Source organism: Tachypleus tridentatus, chromosome 2 (genome assembly GCF_004210375.1).
Source record: "Tachypleus tridentatus isolate NWPU-2018 chromosome 2, ASM421037v1, whole genome shotgun sequence".
NCBI lineage: Eukaryota > Metazoa > Arthropoda > Merostomata > Xiphosura > Limulidae > Tachypleus > Tachypleus tridentatus.
This window is the reverse complement of record NC_134826.1, coordinates 11,924,136-11,935,148: the sequence shown is the minus strand read 5'-3', so window position 1 is coordinate 11,935,148 and position 11,013 is coordinate 11,924,136. Positions and strand designations below refer to the sequence as shown.

The 11,013-nt window shown below is 33.7% G+C and overlaps 1 pseudogene across 1 annotated transcript; it reads right to left on the bottom strand.

The window, feature by feature from the left end:
- Positions 1–4,222: 4,222 nt before the first annotated feature.
- LOC143238146 (heat shock 70 kDa protein cognate 4-like) lies at positions 4,223–7,559 on the bottom strand (annotated as a pseudogene). Its single transcript, XR_013020430.1, has 6 exons — positions 7,418–7,559; positions 6,975–7,184; positions 6,267–6,625; positions 5,799–6,076; positions 4,739–5,651; positions 4,223–4,562 (listed from the first exon to the last, which is right to left on the bottom strand). The product of XR_013020430.1 is annotated as a heat shock 70 kDa protein cognate 4-like (transcript).
- Positions 7,560–11,013: the final 3,454 nt, after the last annotated feature.

Here is an 11,013-nt window from a genome sequence, read left to right as displayed (position 1 = left end):
CATTATATGTTTAGATGCATACAAATATGGATGTTTTAGGGTATGCATGTATGTGTGAACATATTTAAGCATGCACGAGATTCGTTGACAATACTATTTTAAAGTTTAATTAAACATCAGTTTCTATCAATAAAATTTCTAATAATTCTTATTCTGTTGTTGATATTATTGAGTCTGTAATCATTAAATATAATAATTCAAAAATTATGTTTTAGTTCTTATTTAAGCATTTTTGCTATTATTATTTTAAATTTCTATTTATAAATTATGCACTTTATTTTTATGAAGCTATGCTGATTTCATCAGTGATGTCGAAAAAAATTCTAAAAGCAGATAAAGGAAACACTATAGTCATAATGAACACGAATGAATACATCCAGAAAATGAAGAACATCCTATCAGACACTAACAAATTTAAACCAATACACACAAATCTAACAAAGACACACGAAACACAACTAAACAAAATACTACTAAAAATAAAAAAAACCAACACAATTTCACAAACACTTTATTCCTACCTACGCAGAACCGAATGATGCACACCACAAACATATGGCATCTCAAAACCTCATAAACCAGATTGTCCATTATGACCAATAATGTCCACATATGAATCGTTTAATTACAATCTCGGTAATTACATAGCATGGGCATTCTCCAAATATGTAACATCAGCCAGCTCATTCATCAAACTCTTTTAATTTCAAATCTAATGTTAATGAATTTAATCATAAAGCCTTAATGGCCAGTTTCGATGTTATATATCTCTTTACAGAAGTTCCAACCGCTGAAGCCTGCAAGATAGCCTTAGAACTCTATATTCGAGACCCTAACCCATCTATAGACATTCCCAGCAACCAATTAGCAACCCTCATAGAATTCACCACGATGAAGATAAACTTTATATTCAACAACCACAACTATATACAAACAAATGGCCTAAGCATGGGCAACCCAGTATCACCAGTTCTAGCCAATATTTTTATGGCACAAGTTGAAACACAAGCAATTAACACAGCATTACATCCATCACTATACTGGTACAGATATGTAGACGACACGGTTGCGGGATTCACATATACAGAACACACACTTAATTTTGCAATCACATTAACGCTATACATCCCAACATCAACTTCACATATGAACAAGAAGAAAGCAAATCAAATATAATTTCTTATTCTCAAAATTACAAGAACCGATACACAATTTAAAACAGAAATCCACCGAAAAATCACCCATACTGGACTATACATTCCTTGGGACTCAGCACATGAAACAAAACAAAAACTCAACATACTGAGACACCAAATAAACACAGCCATAAAACTATGCTCACCAGTTAAAATTAACAACGAATTAGACAAAATAAAACAATATTTCATCAACATCAATAAGTGTCCTCCACAAACCAGATTTAAAGAACACAAAAAGTCATCTTCACACGTTTTCGAACACTGCAAATCAAATAAACACAGAATAACCACAAAAAACACCCAAATACTAAGAAAAGAAACAAACGCAAAATTAAAAAAGCCTTACTTATACAACAACTTAAGCCCAAAATAAACCAATACAAAGGAACACCTTTTTACCTATATTAAAATAATATAATAAATAATAATAATAAAATAAATAATATAAAATTATATATTCAAACATCTAAGCACGCCCTCTACACTCCGACACTCAGTTACACAACCCCTTTCAAACATTTGGTCAGCTTCCGATCAGTTACCTCTTTCTTTCTTTGTGAACCTGATGATGACCGAAGAAGGTCGAGACGTTGTTGCTCCTCTACGTAAAAAATTTTCTCAACCCAAACGAGTCGTTTTTACATACATGCTGATTTCATTATTTGACATAACATTGTTTTGTTTTCATTTTGGGTAGTTGTTTTCTATTATTTATTTTTGTTTATGATATACTTTTCGTTACATTGTAACTGAAATAGCTATTAATTTCACCATTTTACAACCAGCATAGAACGTACCTTTATTCGAGTTACTTGGGATAACTCACAGAATATTGTATACACGTCTGGTACACTCTCGACATGTTATTTTGCCACTTTATCGCTGCATGTTATTTAATAAAAACAAGTATTTAATAGTTTTTACGACTTTAATTAGCCCTCTGAGCAGATTTGAAGAAACTAGTTTTGAAAAGGTGAATTAAATCATGTTACATTATACAATAAAAAGAAACAACCAATGCATCAAAACCGTGGAAAACATTAAACGAACGAATTATTTTTCAGCGTATAGGTGAGCATGCTACTTTTATCAAAAATTAAAATGCGGGCCCAGCATGGCCAAGTGGTTAAGGCACTCGACTCGTAATCCGATGGTCGTTCCAATCCCTATTGCACCAAACATGCTCGCCCTTTCTGCACTGGGGGCGTTATATGTGACAGTAAATCTCACTATTCGTTGTTGGCCCGGCATGGCCAAGTGTGTTAAGGCGTGCGACTCGTAATCTGAGGGTCACGAGTTCGCATTCCCGTCGCGCCAAACATGCTCGCCCTCCCAGTTGTGGGGGCATTATAATGTGACGGTCAATCTCACTATTCGTTGGTAAAAGAGTAGCCCAAGAATTCGTGGTGGGGGGTGATTACTAGCTGCCTTCCCTCTAATCTTACACTGCTAAATTAGGGACGGCTAGCACAGAAATTAAAAAAATAAATAAAACAAAAATTAATAGCTAAATATATGAATGATTAACCTACAATGGCTGTTGAATTGTATGTTATTCCCTGCCATGTTACAAGTTAAATTTATATTGAAACTGAAGACTGTTTACCACAGAATCTTATCAAATATGTAAATAATGTATTACATACTTTTATTGTACAGGTCTCCACGTTCCTAACTTTCAGGTGAATGAACATTATGAAATAAACTTTTTTTATTATACATTATAAAGAAAGGACAAGACTTATTTCTTTCTGCAGACTTGTTACGTGGCTTGCACAAACCAAGTAATGTATCGAGATTATTAAAGATGGTTATAAAATTTCACCGTTTGGTAAAGCTAGCCACTGATTAGTGTGCAGTGTGTGTTAATGTGAGAATTCCGAGAATCCTAAAGTTTTAAACTAACCTATTCTGGGTGGTTCCTACGCCCGTGTGCTTGACTCGTAATTTCAAGGTGGCGGGTTCGAATCCCCACCATTCCAAACATGTCCGCTCTTTCAGCCGTGGGGGCGATACAAAGTTATGATCAATCCTACTATTCGTTGGTAAAAAGAATAGCACGAAAGTTAGCGGTGGATGATAGTGACTAGATACCTCCCTTTCTTCAATATCGTAATTGATAATGAAATTGTGGTTTATATTCATCAGTGAATAAGAATGTAGGTGGCTTAAATTTGGCATGTACACCAGCAAAGGATGAGTAAATATAGGCTTCACATAATAAACTCTGCACTTGTACTCTCTTAACCAGTAACACCCAACAGAAAATTTACCTTTAGTAATATTATTCATTACCAACCTACACACGTAAGTACAACTTTTTAAAAAAGACAAATAAAAAATGTGTTTTCTAATCGGGTCTGGAATAGCGTCAATTCTGGTATTGACATATACACTGCCCGATTATTTACATGATGAAATATGCATTTTAAACTAAGAAATTTGACGTTTGAAACTTTATTATCAGAAATTTCCACCCTCTCTGTTCGTGTAATTAATTAGTTAGTCATTCTTTTTACAAACAATTATGCGAACATTGAAGAAAGTTTCCTACCCACAAGTAAGTTTGTTTTGTTGTTCCGGAATTGCGCGCAAAGCTACAGGAAGGCTATCTGCGTTAGCCGTCCCTTAATGGGGCAGTGAAAGACTAGAGGAAAAGGAGCTAGTAAACACGACCCACTCTTAACGACGAACAGTGGAATTGACCGTTACATTATAACACCAACACGGCTAAAAAGGCGAAAATGTTTAGTGTTACGTAAATTCGAACCCGCGACCCACTATTGGATTTTTAAATTAAATATCATGCATTCTCGGATTACGTAAAGTAATTAAATTTTGCATAAAAGATTATGAAGTTCTTGTTTCAATGTGAAATTTTAAGAATTAAATTGGTTTCTTAATCGATTTTTGTTACAATTTATTGGTTAATCCTAAGATACTGTCTAATTATAAATACCTAGTTATAAAAGGGTGTAACGTATTATAGCAGGTATTTACAATTAAATGAAGAGAGAGACAACTTTGCTGTTTGAAAATAAATATTTTATTTATATATTACCATAAGAAATTAAATACTTATATGTATAAACACAACTTAATTATTAAAATTAAAAACTAAATAAATAACAATTTAAAGATTATTCTACAATTAAATAATTATAAACATTGGTACAAGTTTAATTAATCAACTTCTTCGATAGTTGGTCCTCCACTTCCACCTGTTGGTCCCCCGCCAGGAGTTGGTCCACCATGAGGCATACCTCCTGGCATTCCACCAGCCTGGTATAACTTGGTAATGATAGGATTACAGATTCCTTCCAACTCTTTCTGTTTATGTTCAAATTCTTCCTTTTCTGCCAGCTGAAAAGTATAGGAAACAATTATTTATATCTTCTTGCAAATATGTTACATTGGTTCTAACAGTAGGAAACTGAAGCCAATATTTGATACTTACTAAAAAATTTGAAATTGAGGTTTAAAAAAAACAGCAACAAAAAACCAATTTAATATTTTAGTTGGTGTGTTTAAATACCAACCTGATTACTGTCCAACCACTTGATGGTGTCCTGAACCTTATCCAAGACTTTCTTCTTGTCATCTTCAGAGATTTTGTCTTTCAGCTTATCATCCTCAACTGTGGACTTCATGTTGAAAGCATAGCTCTCCAAGCTGTTCTTAGCTTGGATCCTGGATTTCTGTTTCTCATCCTCCTCTCTATAGTTCTCAGCTTCCTTCACCATCTTCTCAATTTCCTCCTTGGACAGTCGACCCTTATCGTTTGTTATGGTTATCTTGTTTTCCTTCCCAGTGCTCTTATCTACAGCAGAGACATTCATGATACCATTAGCGTCTATATCAAACGTGACTTCTATCTGGGGCACTCCACGTGGAGCAGGGGGGATTCCACCCAACTCGAACTTTCCAAGCAGGTTATTGTCTTTGGTCATGGCACGTTCGCCTTCGTACACCTGGATGAGTACTCCAGGCTGGTTATCGGAATACGTTGTAAACGTTTGGGTCTGCCTGGTGGGTATGGTGGTGTTTCGTTTTATTAGTGTGGTCATCACGCCACCGGCAGTCTCAATTCCCAAGGACAGAGGTGTGACGTCCAGCAGCAGCAAGTCTTGAACTTCCTCTGACTTGTCGCCACTCAAAATGGCAGCTTGCACAGCGGCGCCATATGCAACAGCTTCATCAGGGTTAATGCTCTTGTTAAGGTCCTTGCCGTTGAAAAAGTCCTGAAGAAGTTTCTGGATTTTTGGAATTCTGGTTGACCCACCCACAAGTACAATCTCGTGGATCTGAGCTTTGTCCATTTTAGCATCTCTTAAAGCTTTCTCCACTGGGTCAAGGGTGCCCCGGAAAAGGTCAGAGTTCAACTCTTCAAAACGAGCTCGAGTGATTGTGGAGTAGAAATCAACACCCTCGAATAACGAGTCAATCTCGATACTGTAATGAAAATAAACCAAAACTAAGTTTTATACTGGTCGACAGTTAATATAGTTTTAAACATCTTGTTTTAGGTAAGTACACATATATTCATTATCCGCCCACCCAGGGAGAAAGACGACCAGATTTAATGACGAAGAATCTTACCTGGCTTGAGTACTCGACGACAAGGTTCTTTTCGCCCGTTCACACGCAGTTCTTAACCTTCGTAAGGCCCGTTTATTGACAGATAGGTCTTTCTTGTGTTTCCTTTTGAATTCTTGGACAAAGTGGTTAACCATGCGGTTATCGAAATCCTCTCCACCCAGGTGGGTATCTCCAGCAGTTGATTTCACTTCAAATATTCCGTCCTCAATGGTCAGAATGGAAACATCGAACGTACCTCCTCCAAGGTCAAAGATCAAGACATTTTTTTCTCCAGTGCCCTAAGAAATAAAATATAAACCAAAACTAAGTGATACGGAACAGAGACAAATAAAACGTCTGGAATTACTTTATCCGGACATGTTTATAGGTTTCTACATACAACTTATATTAGAATTTACAGCTAATTATTAATTTGTTACACTTAAGTTTCCCTGCTGTGTACGTTTGGCAAGTACGGGTTTATTGTACCTTCTTATCTAGGCCGTAAGCTATGGCTGCAGCCGTTGGTTCATTGATTATTCGAAGTACGTTTAATCCGGAAATGGTTCCAGCATCTTTGGTGGCTTGTCGTTGGGAATCATTGAAGTATGCAGGAACAGTGATAACTGCATTAGTGATGTTTTTTCCCAGATAAGCTTCAGCTATTTCCTTCATTTTGATCAAAACCATTGAAGAAATTTCTTCGGGAAAGAAATTTTTAGTCTCTCCCTTATATTCCACTTTTATCTTTGGTTTGCCTGCTTCACTAATTACTTCGAATGGCCAGTGTTTCATATCCTGAGCAACTGATGGGTCATCCCATTTCCTACCGATGAGACGCTTGGCATCTGACAAAATAGTATTAAATAGTTGCGTTTACAACGATAAAAACTAAAGTTTAATAGTAAACAATTGTTAGTAAACAAAAAAACACGAAAAGTCAGCAGAAAAAAGTAAAACGACCTACTTTAAAAACAAACATTCTAGATATTATATGCAAACCACGAACGAAAGACTAATTTTAAATACGTTAGATTTAGAGCAAATATATGTTAATTTATCAAACGACTTTAATGAATCAGGAGTTGTTAGGTTTATGTGTAGCGTTTAAGAGTTTCACATGTTCATAATAGAACTACGCAAAAGATTAAAATATTAATAGGCTTAATGCATTAGTTTCGTTGCTATGATATTTACCAAATACGGTGTTGGTCGGGTTCATTGCAACCTGGTTTTTTGGCTGCGTCACCAATAAGCCTTTCCGTGTCTGTGAAGGCAACATAACTCGGAGTTGTACGATTACCCTGGTCATTCGCAATTATTTCAACCTTCCCATGCTGGAAAACACCCACACACGAGTAGGTGGTCCCAAGGTCAATACCTATAGCCGTAGATTTGGACATTGTCCTGAGGAGAGAAGTATCGAAACATTTAAATCAATTACTGTTCACTCAGTAACAAAAACACAAGAGCTCAGTTCCCAGGAAGTTAATACACTACGGGCAAGAAAACCATTAACCAAAACGTTAAACTTTCTCATCCTTCACGTAACTATTCCTCAAACCATTTTGTTTAAATACAGTTTCATACTTTCCTTACAAAGTAATATCAAATTAACCACATTCATCACACATACTTACTTTTCTACCGATAATTCCAAACACAATTCGCGAACTATAATAACTTTGTACTCTAACTCAGTCTTTTCAATTTACTAACATATGACCAACAACGCCAGCGCGTCAAGCTTATATCTGCAACCGGCAACGGATGTGACGCACATTCGAGAACGTTCAGTATCACACTAGTTTTACGATGTCATAAATTCATGGATCGTTCCAGAATGGTCGGGGGGGGTGTTTCCTTGTGAGAATCATCGTGCGTTGAGTAATGTTCCATTTTAATGTCACTAGAAAATTCTTCAAGTACCTATACATATTTAGCTACTACTACAACTTCTAAGGCTTTTATCTTTAGGCTTTATTCATACTTTTCTATTTTTAATTTCCAGAATAGTCATTTTGAAGTTTGGCTGCACTAGCAGTAAAAAACTCATAATGACGTTGTTTATAGTAATATACTAATGTCAGTAAAATTGCGTTAAATTAGTGAATGAAATAATTAAAATGTAACTGGAAAAGAAATACCATAACTTAAAAAGTTTGTAATTTAGTTTACCGTTAAGTACGTATTGAAGCAAAATGTTTAAAGTACTATGTTTTCATAAATATTATGTAAATAGGTTTAAAATATCGCGCACGAACCACCGTAAATTAAGTAAATTATGGATAGTGTGTATTGGTATCAGATCTAATTACATATACGTTATTAGTTTATTTTGAAGTACACATATTGTAGACGAAGTCTGTTGACTGTATTTTGTTAATTATTTGTTCGTTACGTATTAAAGACTATTCGATCAAGCCCTACTTTTATTGTTTTTCAACCAGTTAGAACTAATAAAACTTGTATTAAAATATTTTGGCATTTGTAATTTAAATTTGAAATTTATACAGCTTTGATAGTTTTAAAAATAAGTATGTTTAACATTAAACGGTGTTGTATGATTGCTTTTTATCACTTTTTGTTTTATTTAAATGCTATGTACCTTTTTAATTTCTAAATAAATTATTATATTTCAAAACAACTTATTTAATCTCGTAATTAACACTGGTCCTGAATAAGACTGAAACGTGACATGTTGAAACCTTTCCTTCTGATTTATGAGTGTACCTATCCTAACAATAGATTGAAAGTCTTGAATGTTACAAAGGACAAAAAGCAAACGTGAAGTAGGCTTCAGTCGTGTTTTTAACTGTGGTTTTCATGGTTCGTGCAAATATAATGTTCCGTAAATCAGTAAATGTGAAATTTATTTAATAGTTATGAAGCAAATATATATTTTGTGTTATGTTGTAGGATAAAACTGTTTCTAAAAGAAACTGTAAATTTCTGTCCTGGTTGTAATGAGATATGTTTTAAAGCATATTAAGTAAGAAACTATTGTATTCCGAGTGATAAGTTTCTGTTGAAAATGGATGTATATCCGTCCTGTGTGAAATAATAAAGTATAAGATTGAGTTGTAGTGTTTAAATCTGTATTTAGGGCTTATTTAGGAAAATAGATGTTAATATTGGAGATGAATAATAACGTTCAGTGTAACTTAGAGTTAACTTAATCTGCTATTTTACTAGAGTTCTTCATGAATGTTATCTTGGCATTTGGATAGTAAATTATAGTTGAAATTAAAACATAATAATAAGTAAGGAGTTCTATTATTGGATGTGTATAATTAATATGGCTTCTTAGAACCTATAAATGTATGAACTTTTTGTTCCTGTAGTTTTATTTACTATACTGAGAAAATGGTATGGAGAGTGATGTTATGTACAAATGAAACCAAACTAACCTCGTAGCTATGTTGTTGGATACGTTTGTTAGATAATGACTTAAGGTATTGATGACCAAATATTTCTCAACTAATTTCTGAACTAATGTAAAATAAAATGAGATTGAACTCCAAGTGTATTGACAAATAATCTTTATTAAGATAATAAAACCCACTGCTATTAATTAAACACCTACAATACTTCTGTGTTCAGCAGGTTTATATGTCATTCAAAGTTATGTTTGTTGTTTCACAACAGAATTATCTTGCTGTAGTGACCTTCTGATGTTTATTGAAGTTTCTTGTTGTGTAGATGTGTGTGAATTTGTTATGTAAGAATTTATTATTCATGAAGTGTTTGGCAACGTGCTTCATGAAAAGCTTGTTAAAAAATTAAATATTAGAGGTGTGGGAGATAAGAGGACCATTGGATAGGAAACTGGGGAGTTACAAATGGAGTTCAGACAAACTGACTTAGTGTCACAAGGGGGCTACCATGGTTTGTCATTAGGACAATTACAATTTTTGGTTGACATTTGAGAAAGAAATGTTGAATAAACTATTTATTCATGATATTAGTTTTGGGTGTTGCTGCTTTGGATTTGTTTATTTGATAAATAAATGACAATAGGTTTTTAATTATAATAAGTTTGAGGTAATGTACGTTTGATATCATAACTTGAATTATAATTTTGATGTGAATGACCTTAACAGGAATGTGAGAAAGGGACCTTGGTGGTGTGATATCAGCTATCCAAGCAGTGTACTGTTGTTAATGAAAGACAAATGTAATATTAGCTTATGTTTGCAGAAATATTAAATAGAAGTCTAAAGAAGTTAACATTCTTTTGGTTAGGCCTCAGTTGGTGTACCATGAGTTTCTTACTGTAGGAAGGACATTGCACTGTGATAGTGTTTAAAGGAGGGTTACTGCAGTGATACATAGAACAAGTTAATATCTCCCCAAATTATTTCTCTTGATAAAAGTAAAGTTAGAGGAAATGTAATTGAATTGTTCAAGATTGTTAATGGAATTGGTGGTGTTGATGCATCATCTGTCTTTCTACTGAATGGTTACAACAAATATTTACAACAAAGAAGTCATCTGTAACTAACTGAAAGTTATATTTTTAACAGAATATTGGTCTTTTGAATGGGTTGATTTTGGTGGTAGATGTAGAAAATTTAAAGAAGTTTTAAGGGGAGGTCTGAATATATTTCAATAATAAGGACTGTATTTGAGCTGTTTTAATAGTAAAGAGAGTAATAAATTTCTTAAATTTTATGTTAAACATGCAACATGGACAGGTATCTTATTTTAAGCTTGCACTGGTGGAGTATTGTGTTAACATTTTGTCTTTGGAAACATTCATTATACAGACATAACAACCATTGAATGAAGACAAGTTCAATAAAACCACTGAAATGAAACAACATTTGATCTTAAGCCTTTTATTTTAATATGAAATATACCAAACCATGAAGAAAAACAGTACAAAATAAATATTACATAATTTAAAAAAAAAACTTTAAACAGAAACACATTAAAAATAAAACCCTCTACCACTTGAGTACATCAGATATCAAAAACAAACCATTTAACATTGAAGTACATCAAAATATAAAAACAAACCATTTAACACTGATGTACATCAAAATATAAAAACCATTTAACACTGAAGTACATCAAAATATAAAAACCATTTAACACTGAAGTACATCAAAATATAAAAACAAACCATTTAACACTGAAGTACATCAAAATATAAAAAACGATTTAACACTGACATACATCAAGATATAAAAAACCATTTAACACTGAAGTACATCAAAATATAAAACCAATT